Source organism: Trichoplax adhaerens, genomic scaffold (assembly GCF_000150275.1).
Source record: "Trichoplax adhaerens TRIADscaffold_19 genomic scaffold, whole genome shotgun sequence".
In the NCBI taxonomy this organism is placed as follows: Eukaryota; Metazoa; Placozoa; class Uniplacotomia; order Trichoplacea; family Trichoplacidae; genus Trichoplax; species Trichoplax adhaerens.
The window spans coordinates 1117016-1133123 of NW_002060961.1; positions in this window are offsets into that span (position 1 = coordinate 1117016).

Consider the following 16108-nt stretch of genomic DNA (forward strand, 5'->3'; position numbering starts at 1 on the left):
GTCACGGTAAATATGTAAATATGAAGAAATAGTTAAAATCAGAGGTGTCGATGGAAACTTGTAATAATTACTAGATAGTATTGAATATACCAGGTAGCGGCGTTGAATTTTGAAGTAATTCATGATTCTCAATCGAATGTTTGCAAGCAACGGTTAACTTTATTCGAAGGCTGTTGAATTCAACTTGATACTGCTCAAAAATTATAATCAAAATCTATGGTAAGCTAACCTATCTACGAACAGCGCTGCTAATTTGATAAAGTAATGGATTTGCAAGTAATAATCGCTATTTTCAGATTCTCATCTCGATGTAATCAAACGAGATATTAGCATTTTAGTTAAATTATAAATATGTTGTTACCCTTATAAGCAAGCAATCTACAAAATCATGACAAAATCAAAATATAGGTTCATGAGTTCTGCTTATATGTACGAGGTATCATGCTTTTCAGATTAATGTTTAAAATATTACAGCACTACGAAAATTGTGAAATTTTTACCGTCGATTTAATCAAAACAGATAGCCAAAATAATATTTGATTCTAAGTCTTGATTTTAGAGATGAAATGGTTATGAAAACAGAAAGAAAGTGTAATTTATTTTGCTACAGTTGCAATTGAACAAGTATATTATCAAACCTTTTGAGTATTTGCTTTCATCCTGGCAAACTTAGATTGGCTTTAATTTTTCTTTAACTTCTGTAATGGTTATTATAGTATTGATGAATTTCGCGCGTAGTAGAATTAATTCTGACCTCAGCTTTGCCAAATAAGTGATTGTTTGCCAATAGTCTATTCTCCTATTTTATCATATACTTTCGGAAACAGTTTAATTAACATTATGCTCTTATTCCAAAGAAAAATGAAAATAATCATGGTGGCTTCTTTCTTGAAACAGACCGAGAATGACAGCCTGACACTTTCTTCTAAATTTACTTCTGATTTCACATACCAATTATGCTTAAATGCTAGCGTAGATCCCTTTATAGTACAAAATAGCATCGCTTATGCTATCATAGCTATGATAATTCTATTAGTCAATGCCAATGTGTTGATGCAATACACATACGAAAGGTGGCATGCTTCAAGAGATCCTATAACTGCGTGTTCACTGAGCATATTTATATCCGGTACATTGTTCGCTCTCCTGTATTTATTGCCTTATTTTTTTTTGGTACTTCTTGGATAAGTTTTGATGCTGCAACTTGCAAGATTATTCATCTAACTGGTAATGGTCTCATTATGTCCATTCATCTTACTCTATTTTTACAATGGATTATTACTTACTTTTACCGAGATCATCCAATAGGCTGACAAGATATTGTTGCTAAAAAGCGGGTAGCCTTTACCTTATTTACTATTTGGTTAATTTGCTTTAGTACATACTTTCCAATATTGAACATGAGTACTTCAGTACTAGAACAGAGCTTCTTCATGCAGTTAAATCACCCAATTTTGACTGATCTTTCTATCATTGTATCATTCATTTGCTCTCTGATAATTTTGGTATCTTATCGGCTTGCTGAATATCTTCGTCATTCTGGTCTTGGTTGCGTGAACTTATATGGAAGAGATAGTATTTGGAATACATTACTAAGGATTACCTTAAGAGCTCTTTTCAGACGTCCTGGTTTGGCTATCAGCAATTACATTTTGCTTTGGTTACCGTACATAATGATGATATTGGTAACATTCAGCTATCCTACGAGAAATACTCGTACGTTGGCAATAAAAAGTTTTTGTAGATATTTGGCGTTTTCTTATCCTATAGCTTATTCAATAACTTATCCTGCTTGTCATATAAGGGTTTTCAAAAAGATTTATAGATTTTTAATGAGTGATGCCCATAATAGTCTACCACAAGAGTAAATTTATAACTGAAGATTGCAATTGGTAGACTACAATTTGAAATGTCGAAATATTTTAGTTACAGAAGTATTGGTTGAAATTTTACAGCTGAAATTAGTTTAGATTAATTATTTGACATGTTTTTGGAAACAACAGTTTTAACAGCTGACTGTGGTCTTAGACTGTTGCTGATATTGGGTGAAGCATGACTTAGAGAAAGACTACAAACCAGTTTTGATTAAGGCTATCAGGGTTATAAAAACCGTAAATTCTTTTTTCAACAATGATGTTGTCATGGTAGTATGTTACTAATCAACTGATTGTATTTACTGATTAGTTAATGATGCATACTTGTTGAATGGTCCAGATAAGATTATACACTATGTTTGATGTATCGTTTTGCTGGGCTTATAGTTAATACTACGCTAGTAGATTTGTGATATAAAATGCAAACTATCGCCGGTTAATTTACTGTAAATTGAAAGGTATGCTAAGCTCTTATAATTAATTGAGCTGCATATGGTCGGAATTCACTTCAGGATTCTATTTGATTGCGTGTATTATAAAATAAAAGTTGCAATTGCTTAATTTAAGAAGTGTACAGGAATCGTAGTGCGAGAAAAATTATCTGTGGATTACAGCCGAGAAATTGAGTTCTCATGCATCGCTCACTTATTAGCGACTGAAAATACTAGTATACCGAATTATTATACTTCCACCAGAGTTTCTTGCAAATCTATGCCATAAATGACAAGAGCGAGAAACGCTATCGCGTATAATATGTAGCTCAAGCTATGAAAATGCCAGCGAATTGTACATCTATTTGGAATCTGATGATGGACTAAAGGTACAGTACTGTATGAATTCCTTGATGGAATCTGTTCCAATATGAAATCTTAAGAGTTATAAAATAAGTCGATATAGCACAGGAAATGTTCTGGCTCTTAGGAATAAATCATACTATTATGACTTATGTACTATAATCTACGATTATCATTAAAAGCTAGCAAAAAGCTTTAAATTTATGGATTTCTACTTGATCCGAAGGATAACGGTCTCAGAATTACAGATACCCGATATCAACTAGAAGAACAACATGCGCGTAGTTATGATTACTAACTTACGGTGCAGCATCTATGTGCGGATTTAGTTTCTAATTTAAGAATATCTGCTATCAACATCAAAGACTGTAACAAAGTAATGGTTACAAAATGTAAGTAAAGCATTGTGCACGGATTCATTAGTTTTAATATAGTGGTATTTCCAGGACTTAAAGCTGACACCGCCGACTTTCGAGATCTTGGATTAACAGTAGTAAATGCTTGAAGCCCAACACGACAGCATGATTGCATGTCAATTGTGATTAAATTTTTAGAAATGTCAGCTTTTGTAACTGCAAACTTTAAGCATTAAGTATTAAAATCGAGTGGTGAAACTAAGAGAAAATAGCGATTAATCAATAATCCATATGTAAAGTAGCAATTTCTGCTATGTTATTTAATATAATTATTTGCATTTTGATCAGCCTTCAGAAAGTAGTAAAGTTAGCTGCTAAGTTTTATGAAACGGTGTATGGCCGAGCAAAATTTGTTAATAATCGAAATAAAATTACAAATTTCCCCTAGAAAGTATTCTATGCGCAGATCAAAGTAAAAATAGTATAGCAAATATTTTATTAAATATTTATAATCTTCCAAGGTTAGATTTACGATAGGCAGTTAATGAAAGTTAAATAGAAAGCATTTGATTCTATCTATAATGCTCGCTTAACGGATCCGATAAGGAGATTTTAGCTTTTAAAATTATGATTAGTACACAAAAGCTTGCTAAAAGCTTTAAAAGAGATAGGGTGGGCACTATCAAAGGGTTAATCATGGTAAATCATGCAATTATATCATGAGTAGAAAATGATTCGACTCGATATTTTCACATCATTACTTAGACCATGATATTTCAATAGTCTGACTGGATTAACTGTAAAGTACAAATTCTAAAATCTTAATAGATTGATAGGTTATACTGTATTCCAAGATTTATAATTGTGCAAATCATTTCTAATTTAAAGACACGATCGTTGATTTTGCCATATTCTTTCCGCGATTTGATTGATGAAATATTAAGAAATAATTCTTAGTTTATTTCTATTACTAGTACGTAAAATCCGGCAATAAGCTGTAAAGAGGTCAAGAAAATTTATGGACAGCATTGAAGGAGATTTAATTGTCCTCTAGTCTTGCTGATCTTTTTAGATCATGTTGAAATCACATGATCAATACGTAAATTGAAAATAATATGAACTTTTTCACATTGACCGAAATTCTTTAGACTATGACACATTGATAGCTTATAGGTTAATTTAATATCGAAAAAAGTATATCTCCTATCATTGTTTTAAGTAGCTTGGAAAATAATTCTACTCTACGAGCATGTACATCATTACCATTATTACCATTTAATGTGGCAGATTAAATTATTGAATTATATATTCTTATTACTTTCAGACCTTATTCATCATAGTTATGCTATCTGTTATAGTTAAACTTTACAGATCCTTTCGATTATAAACAGTGACGATTTGCCAATATATAATTATATGTCTATCTCACCCTCTACCTGAACGGCTTTTACTAGCCGTAAGAAAACAATATCTTTTAGCAGTTGATATCAAAGGTAATTAAATCATTAAAAAGTTTAAAAAAAGAGAATTCTAAAAGTCAATCTTCAGCTTTATGACTTATCTTTTAACAACCTTTGCAATCTAATAATGATGCTGTATGATATTTCTTTTCTAATCTCAATCTTATGCTAGATTATATTTATCGTGAAAGATAATTTTCGATCACATACTAACATTGTACATACTTATGAAGCTTAATCTCATTAATTCTGCTTTATTACTATATTTTATTTCGTGGAATTTTATTATATGACTTAGTTAGGCCTAGTACAAAATTAGATCAGAGAAAACCTTTTCGCCAGATCTCTCACCAATTTAGTAGAAGGGGCTAAGTTATATTGTTATCATCGTACAAAAAATTAAGGTATATTTCTGAGTTAAATCAACTTTAAATATTTCTTTAATGTCTACGGTATATTATAATAAGAAAACGTTACCAATTCGATGGGACTGCCTTAGGTAATACAATTATTTAATTCTACTCTGTCAACCCAGACGACTTTTTGTAAACCTAATGATATCAGAAAATCGGCCAGCAATTTTTGATGCATGAATTAATTTTTACGGATATTTTGTTATAGCAGTAGATTTTCACTATCATTTTAATGTAGCTCATAAAATATTTGATTTCTACGTTATATTTATGCTTACGTATGCATTAAAGTTTGTTTTACCGTATATATTAGATATTATCGAAGAGGAGTATTAGTTTCTAGTGCAGGAAATTTAACATTTTTACTCTATCTTTAGGAATTGCCACAGTATCAATTAATAAATAAACTGTCTGCAGTTTATTTGAGAAAATTATTGAATCAAATAGTAGATCAAACTTAATATTTATACGAAGTATTAATGTAGTAAATAAGGTGTTTCTAGTCCTGACAGTCTTTGCATTGTTTCCTAAGATTCAATATACCTGTAATGGTTATGATTACTTTAGATTTTGCTAAGCTTGCATTATTTTTAAGAAAGAGTGCTACGGGTACTGAATTGGTCGTAGTTGCAGAATATTTCGAATTTGAGTTAATGTTGGAGCTTCAAGTGATTGCGCATAAAAGTTTCAAATTTTTTCTACAGTAGCACAGATTTTTCAGTTGCAAATATCGCTGTTCAGTCTTTACTAAGCAACCTCTAGATATTATTACATTAATAATAAACGATTTCTGCATTTTATTTATGATATACATATATAGGAAAGCTGAAGAAAGCTGTCAAAATCAGATAGCGTATCGACTATAAATTACCGCCATGGATAAATCAGTAACCACCCAACAAACAGAAAGTTTAACCGCGGACTATTTATCCAATCTCATCAACATTTATTTAAAATTGAATGTAGTTATTTATGTATTCATTTTTTGCCTTACGATAGCAACGAACTTATGTATGTTGTCGCTAATTATCTTTAAAAAAAAATTTCATTGTAAATCCGGTTGGATGAAGGCTAGCATGTTCTTTACTGGTATTTTGTTTGCTCTGCTGTACTTGCTGCCTTGCAGAGTCCTTGGAACTTATTGGGTTAACAATGCTTTTATCTGCACAATCCTGAGACTAGCTGGTCCTGCCTTAATTATCTCATTTAATTTTCATTGGACTATCATTAACGTTGATCGTTACTTTTATTATTTCTATCCGCAATATTATTATGGATATCGTGCTAATATTATAGTAGTTTTATCCGTTGCTGCTATTTGGCTAATTAGTTTACTTTGCGTCGTTATCCCACTTTACACTTTTATGTATCCATTAAATGAAGAATGCATCAACCTATATCCTTCTCGCTTTTTATCCCATTTTGTGTATATTCTTATTGTATTTGGTTTATTCTTTTTGGTTCCCCTAATCATTGTACTGCTCCTTTTTTCTTATATCTTATGTAAAATAAATCACCGCAACCTAAGACAACAAATGATTCCATCGGGTGATGCACAGACTGCCATTTTTATGAGAAGAATCAATACTAAGGTTGTTAAACATATGGCCATCATGGTTGGCTTATTTATTATCTTCTGGTTGCCATATATTATTTTATCACTAATGAATACCTCAGGATCTTCATTTTCTATGACAGTAGCAGCTATTTTAAGCCAATACTTTGCATTTTCTTATCCAGCAGTGAATCCAATACTTTATGCTTGTTTAACGGCGCATTATCGCGGTGAAATTCATCGATTATTATTAAAAAGAACTGCTTTATTTATCGTAAAGCCTAGGTATCTGCCTAAATGGAATCAAATACATTTAGTATCTATCCGTAGGAGGCAAACGGTACGTAATAAAAGAATATTAAAGGGTAAATTCGCTTATAATATTCGTCGATATGCCTGGTCATAATATTTCCTAGTTATACATAGATATTACTCCGAATATAACGATAATATTACGCGCTATTTCTTAATTTCTTCGCCTGTTTTATGGATTATAGAAGGCAGTACATTAATGTCACGGTACGAAATACCGTGAAGAAATAGATATCTAAATTTGGTTAAAATATAATATAGTGATATTATATTACAACTAGTTACTTACAATAGGAATTACTCTAATTATAAATATGTTTCAGTAAATTTAATGCTGTGCTGTAATGTGCACTGAAATGATTCTGTGGATGGACATATTGTAGTCCGACTGTGAAAAATAAGTTAGATAGATGTTCTCACCTAAGTATTTTTAAAGATAACTCGTGAATGTTAGCTGCTGTAGAAGGGTATATAAGCCCGTCAGATAGTTGAATAAAGTAGTTCTCAATTGTCTAGTTGAGTTTAACGTAGAAGCAAAGGCGTCTAAATTCTTGTGAGGCAGTAAAGGGATATTTAATCCCGGAGACTATAGTAATTTAGAGATTTGTTTTACGTTATCCTTGTCACGAAGCTGGTTTGTGACAATTAATAAAAACTCATTCGGTTGAGTTATAATTTTTAGCTATATCATATTGGTATCATAGCTAACTTTGTAAAAAGTAACATAATAGTTTTAACTCTTACATTATAGTATCACTACTCTACATTGGAATATGGTCATGAATGATATTACCTACTTAAAATATATTGCCTATTTTAATACGATTAGTTTATCCAATTTGCCGTAACAAAAGCTAACGGAAATACGCGACCGTAATCGTACAGATAGTCAGCTGTTTTGTAAATCTGTTTATAAAATGATTAAAATGAAATTGAATTTTACACCTTTGTTAAAAATTTGATTTTTGCACTTGCTAACAAATTGGCAATAAATAATTAATTATGAATAAAATATATCAATCGCCATTCTTGTGCTCTTCATTCTCATCTTTTATTCGGTAGTTCTATTTAATGCACGGATTAGAATTATTTAAATTATGAAATACAGTGCTAATTCGTGATTTGTGATAAACATTTCGTAATACTATAAAATAATAGAGATCTATTATCGACTAACTCTTCAATACGTGGAAAATATCATTGCTATTGTTTTCCGTAGTACGTTTCCGAGAATTCATAGAGCACTTAGTGTGCTATAATACTTGCACATTTTCTTGATTGATTTTAGAAAACAGTCATTAAGACAAATCTTTATGTAATATCTAGTACAGTACATAATCAATGTATATCGCATGCATTATAATTTGCTGACATGAATACAAAATCTTTTGACACGAATAGCTGCATATCAAGGCAAAGTTACAAATTCAAATTTTTATTCAAAAAGAGCTATGTGATATTATCAAAGTTAAAATAGTGGTCATATCGTTGCTAATAACTGGGATTACATAGAGAGAAAATTGTATTTTGTTTATGAAAAACAAGTTAAAAAATTAAACGTCTTCCTAATGAATATTATTGACAAAGAGAACTTATTATATACTTGTTATTGTGCTAATAACCGTTAATAGTGATGCTTTTTATGAGAATCAATATAGCCCAATTCCTTATGTCCTGTATAGAATTTAAATTGACATGAAATATGTATATTCGCTTCCGGTATACCTGAAAATCATATTACTTTCGTTAACTTCTGAAATAATCATGGAAATCCTGCTAGTTTAAGCTAGTAAGAAGCAATATGGGTGCTGCTTTAGCACACATCTAAAATATAGTAGAAGTGTCAGATTAAAATATCGTTATTAGTTATATCTTAATATCAAAGGTATTTCTGAATTTTCGGCTTCATTCTTTTAATTGGCTGATTAATGACTGAATGATATCATTTCAATGTAATTATTGGTAAGAGCGGACAACAGGAATTGGTGATAATACTTATTTATCAAACACCAATCCTGACTACATATACTCGGAGTATACCTTTAAGAGATTGGGCAACTAGCATAAATTAGCATAGCAGCCTAATGTAAGCATGATTTAGCACTTTCGAATGTTTCATAATTAAATCTTGCAGTAATGATCTCTATGTATGCCTTTACTATTTATAATTCAGCAAAAAAAATAAATATTTAACTTCATAGGATCTTAAAATTATTTAATTCATTTGCCTAAAAAGGATTTTTGCTAGCTGAATGAAAACTATAGAAAGCATCGAGTTTTAATTAATGATATATTATTTAATACATTATTCTGGTATAAAATTATTAATAATCATGTTGATAGCTATAATCATCTGCAAGTTTGCACCGTTAATCCTGATTTGAAATAACATTAGTAAGATAATTACTTAGCATTGGATCATCAATTTATAATTACAAATTAGATATTCAATTTATCTACCGTTTATGTACATTAAATTAGGGAAGTCAAATGTGAAAATATTTGTTCTTTTTAAACGTTTAATTTATATATTTCATTTTTTCTGCAATCTTTTATTCCAAAAGTGGAGATATTGGACTAGCCATAAATTTTACTAGTCTAAGCAAGATTAAGATTTGTATATTAAATTCCAATATAATTGCAGTTAAGCAATTATGAAACAGTACTATTGCCATTAAGAAATATCTGTAAGACAATTGAGATTTACATACTATTATTAGCCAAGTAATACCTTAACTTTTTCGATAAGGGACTTTTATCCCATAACCAATAGCTAGCGACATACAGTAGAATCGGTTGTATAATTTACATTCCAATACACTAACATCATCACATACTAAATATGTTGCATTGCTTGCTAAAAATGATTAAAACGAAATTAGTAATACATCCAACAATAAATAGCAAATAAAATATTTTTCGCTTGATTGGCCTTAGATGAGAGAGTGTAAATCCTTTCAATTTGGTAAATACACCACAACTATAATCAAGTAATACATAATCATGTATGGTACGTATACATTACTAACTACAATTCCTGACAAATATGGCCACTGAAAAATGTAAAAGTTAATTTAGATCCTCTTGAGCATTCCCTAAAAATCTTTTAAGTTATTTGCATACGACACAACCCTTACTACAAGATAACTCTGCTCGTTTATAATTCTAATGTCAAAACACTAAAGCTAAACTGTCTTTCTAAATATTTTATTATATAGACAATTTTATATTTTACTCAACAATAACTGACCTTCTTTTCAGTTTAAGTAAATGCATTTAGTTTTTTAATTCTATCCAAATGCGTCAACTTATTCTATCAATATCTTAACAGCTGAAGGGGAATAGCGAAAGTCATTATATTCTTAGAAATTGACCTTGATGAATTCTTAATGAAGCCAAGTAAGTAATGTAACGAAATTGCTATTAGATAAAATTAGCAAGATCGATCAACGCAAGAACTACGAGTACATCCTAAAAAATTGTAATTCAGATAAAGGTAATAACTGAGTTATTATAGCCCTTATCTGCAGTAAGACGTAAAATTTAAATGTGGTAATTTAATTTTAATGGTATAGTATGACTTACATTATTTTTTATATGTAAATTATTATTCCAAGTTAAGTACAGTAAATGGAAGTAAATTTAGAAATGTATAAGTTTACATAGACTGCTACTGTATTTTACACCTACATCAATCTTTCTTTCCAATCGATAAATATTAATCCATAATTTTTTAACTGCTGTTATGCTGAAAACGTTATTTTTGAAGAGGATTTGTAGCTGGTACAATAAAATATACAATAAACAAATCCCAAAAATGAAATTTGAAATTAAATTTAGTATTTATAGAGCAGCTTTCTTGCATTATATATGCTAAAAAAGTTCAAATAGTTTCATAGATGCAAAAGATATCACCCATAATGTAACCTATGTCATTAAGCTTACTCGTAAAGTAATGATAAAATTAAATAATTCGCGTATATTCTAGTTAACGAACGAATGATAAAAGAGTAATCTGTCTTGGCCAAACTGAAATAAATTTGACTAATTTATAAGGAAACTGAGTAACTTTCCTATAATAGCTAAGAATACTTTCGGAGATATCAATTGAAAGTTCAATTTTTCTATTAAAATAAAATTTTAGACATTCTAATACAGTCTGTGAAAATATTCTAAAACAGCAATATAACGAATAAATATATGAGATTTTTAACAGCATAGAGAAAAAGCCGTTTATTTCAATACATATTATAACAACTTTCTACTAAGCATTACAATTTGCTGGCTAGCAATGAAATTCTTAGTGTAAAATCTATTGTGGGAATCCAAGCTTATTATATCTATTGAAACAGGTTCGGAATAATTAGATCAAAATTGATCGGAGATTTGATTATATCGTAAAATAACTGTTGTTTAGACCAATTTCGAATGATACGATTAAATAAAGTTCTTGTTTCTTTGTAAAGGAAAACATAAATTCTGGTAAATTTTAAAATTTATACATTAATTAACTTCTAAAAGTATCGTTATTGCCATCGCAATCGTTTATAATAGAGTATCAAATAAATATTACTTCTTTAAGTGGGTTTAAGACATTTTCGAATAATCAATTGAAAGCCAGACTTTCTTTCTAACATCTTTCGCCATTATTATATATATACCGTTGTTGGTAATAAAATATCGTTAATAACGTGCTAGAATGCATGAACTACTTAGTTTAAAGTTGCATGCGATGAATTCTTATTACCTAAATATGGAAGAATCTTTAATACGTCCTAATATCACGACGTGAGTACCGGTAACAGTCGCGAAAGTGTTTAATTATTAGATTAAATTTATATCTTACACTTATAAATTTACGAATAGCGCAGTGAATTTCTTTAAATATATGGGTATTGATTTAACACAATTAATAAATCATCTCAGGTCCTCGCTATTAATAACACCTTTACTTATATCATATTTGTATTCTATTTTCATACATGTAAATTAAAGCAAAATTTCTTCATTGCCCTCTAATGAAGTTACTATACTTAGGAAAACGCTAAATATGCTGAACTTGATCCAGCCACCGACTCTTTCGACGTAGAAGAAAATTTGACTTTATAACATTTTGCAAATTATATTTAAACTCATGGCAACAAATTATTTGATTCAATTGCTATTTGTCTCCTTCGAGACTTAAATATATTCGAAAGAAAACGTTTTCCTTACGGCTAATTCTAAATAATTTACACCATTTTAATTCAGTATTATGCTAGTACTATACATCCGAAGCCAGTTCCATATATGTAAGAAACGTTGATAACTGAAGAAATTCTCACGGTATTTATTACCTGAAAAACTGCAGCATTTGGCTTTCTGTCCTATCAGAATAAAATGCAAATATGAGTAAAGAAAGACAGATAAAAGTTAATGAATAGCATAAAAAGCTCTTGATATAAAATTTTACTATAGATAAGAAAGTAGACTGAGAATTGCGATTCAATTTAATTAATTAAGAATAGCCTTTATGTAAATTAAGTAACTTGATAAGCAAAGGAATTTAAAGTCATGATAAATTAACCTGAAGAAAATTTCAGGAGTAATGTTGTTTCTATTCTGCAAGAAATTGTTTTTATGTTTTTGTAAGCCTTAGCGATATTGAAGTAATTTTCGCCATTTTTTCGCTTTAATTACAAGCTCAAGTTGAATTCTTAACTATTTAGGGGGCAAATAATGCCAATACGGGCCCGTATAAGTGAGTTAATATGCAAGTATATAATATAATTAGGGCTTTTGTTTATTATTATTATCGCTATTTTTCGTTTTGACTGCAAGCTCAAATTGAATTCTTAAATCATTTAGAGAGTAAACAACGCCAATATCGGCCGTTATATGTGTGTTTCATGTATACTTAATATAAATTATCGCGAATTTGGCTACAGAAATATACAATATATTACTATGTAGTAACTCGTTTTATTATGTCATGCGAAAGTGTTGGTGATCATGAACCTTCATGACTTTAAAATATTGAAAATTTTAATTTATATTATCATCACAGATTACAATAGCTATGACTATCTATATTGCTTAAGAATAATAAAGAGCTACTGCTTTTCATTTCTTAGATCGATACCGTAACTTACTAAAACCTACGTATTCAGTTAAGAATTAAGAAAGAGTGCATCACCTGTTATACTTGATTTGCTTTTAATTTTCAGCTCTTATCTACACATTCTTATTTCATACCGGTAGTAAATGATCTAAATTGACTAATAATTCTCAATCGGTCTCAAAAACAAGGTAGAATTACATTCAGTAAACCTAAATTAGCTACGCTATGCCAAATTGCTTTACATCATGAACATTGCAATTGTTTCCATTGATTGCACCATGAAGTATTTCCGATTTGCATAACAATTAGAAATTAAGTCGTGATAATAGTTGCAATAGAACTCCACTTTGCTATCGATTGATTATACGCATAACAGAGCGAGACAATTGCAATTTGATTGTATATTAGCATAGAATAAGGGTTTAAGGTAAAAAATGTCAATCAGGCTTGTAACAATTACATAATTCACCACAATATAGCATAAACTATCTATCATGTCCGTTTATACATACACTATTTTCATTTTGCTTTGCATACCGCTTTTTTAATTGTTGTTTAGCCAATACTTTCAAAATCATTGGTTGATATACTGTACTTCATTAGCATCAATTATTTATATTTTTATCACATCAAACTAAAATATGTGCAAAACTGAAAACCTGGAGGTGAAAATTAAACCTAGAGAATGTAAGTATCGAATATAGTGTTGGGCTGACTCAGTGACGAAAATAGCATAATTTACAGAGTTTCAGAAATTCTCTTCTTGCTTATAGCATATAGTAATGAAAAAATTGTAATCATGCATGCCGTTTGCTTCATGATTATTAACTTTTCAGGAAAATATATCTAATCCTAGCCCAATTTTTTCTTCTAGGATACTAGATAAATTAATCTTTAGCATCTGCTCTGCAAAAATATCTAGAAATTAATAATTAATAATAATACTTATCCCCAATTGAATATGCTATTATATTAAATTAATTTCGACTATCTATACGTACATAGTTTGATTTATATGTAGTGAAGTAAATTCATAAATTTCTCCTTCATTTCTTTTTAGATCAGCATTGTAATAGACCGATTTATAGATAGATCAACACCTATTAGAGTAGTCAAATACTGTACTGTTTCTATTGAGTTTTGAAACCTAAAAATAATTTAATGGAACAGATGAGGGTGAGTGTTTTTCAAGATATGTGAGAAATTAAATTAGAGCATAGTTAGGTATACGATTAATAATAATTTCGAGTGACTGCGAATAAATTGTGAGTTGAGATTGTTAATTTATATCTAGGTAAATTATCTGTCTTAAAAAATAAAGGAAATAACCTTCAACGTTCGCTGTTCGAAAATATTAGTTGAACATACCAACTCTAGTCTTTATCTTAGAGAAATCTTGATAGTAAATAGCATGCATGAATCCAAAAGTTCAGAAATATAATTCGCTAGATGTAGCTTAGCCTAAAAGTGTTAATTGCTTTTATTTCAGCTTACATTACTACAGAGATTTCTATTCGTATTTGATTAATATGGTATTGGGAGGTTATCAATTTCAATAATTAAGCTCAATATATCATTAATCAGGATAGAAATAAATTTGCTCTATCAATGTGTTACAGTGTTATATACTGTATTACAGTAGAAATATCTATGTTAGGATAATTCTATTAGACTATCCTTATTTAGTTAACTTCTAATTTGGATATACTGTATTTTAATATAGCACTGACTTTTTATGACAGTGACACTTATACACATACTGAAATTAATAGTTATAATAGGGAATGCAAATCATCTGCTTACAGTTCGAATCATTGTGATTGTAATTTACTTATGGTAGATTGTAAATTATCATGGAAATGTTCCGTGATAGGACATATCGTAATCTGACTATTCTGTATTAGTCATTACATGTCTATGTTCGTAAATACTGTTGTCTGCATTAAGGGAGCAGTAGCTAAAATTAATATCTAATTCAGTAAATGATTCTAATGTTAATTGTATTAGCTATGACTCATGAACTATTGAGGAATAGTATATAAATGCAGTATGTCGTGAAATAAAGAAGAATTGTCCAACTTAGTGTTTAACGTAAAATACGAGGCGTTTAAGTCTTTATGTAGTCTGCTAGTAGAGCAAAAGTGTTTGTGATAGTGCAGATATCGTTCCTTGATACGCGGTTCAAGGAATTGACTTATTGATCGTATATTGCGTTATCTTGTTGCAAAGCTGTTTTGTGACACGATGTATTAATTGTTATGATTAAATATAACGCAATAAAAGTCATCAAATTTTTCATAGAAACGAGGACAATCAGTAAATTAATTATTTATTGCAATCAGTTGAAGATATTGAGAATGCCTAATTAACCTTCTATGGTGCGTTTCCTCGTAAACAATTTTTAATGCACCTTGATCACTAGCTGAACAAGACACTTCATTACTAGCTACCCAACAATACATTACTCGTAACAACATTAATAAAACTAAGATTTTGATTTAAAAATTTTTTTTTAATTAATAGATTCCTATTGTATTTACTCTAGGCATTATTTCAATCTTAAAATCAAATCAGTTAACGGTGCATTAATTGTTATTACCGCTTATTGAATTACAGTTTTAAATTAATATCTCCTCAATTAAGTTATTTCATATATGCATAGAGCAGTTACGATTATGTCAGCTCTAAATTGACAACAATTACATTATGAATAAGGTTGTCATGCTTGAATAATCTACCATTTTCCTGAAATTAAAATCATTCAGTATTGTCTTAATAGTTATTCCGGATTCGGTTAACATTTGAATTATCGTAACCATGATCAGTCCAATTAATAGTGATCTTGTATTTGAGAAGAGTATATGGATATCATTATTATGTACTGTTTGATAAATTCAATTATCACTATTATTATTTCACAATCTTGCTAGTTATTTTATGATGTGATTTACTGACAATATTTTAGTAAGATCAAACTATCTGTAATTAAGATAGGGTAATTCGATCTTGCATACGCTGATGAAGACTATATTAACAATTGATTAAAATAATATCTGATTTCCGTGAGTAAGACATCATTTCCATTTCTCCAAATCCAATTATAGTTATAATCATAAACCATAATGATACTGTAAATTCATTAAAATTATAAACATAATGTAAGGATATCTTATGGAATATATGACCTAGACAACTATGGTGGATATAATAAGTTATGCTATTGATTACTTGTATCAATCTCAGA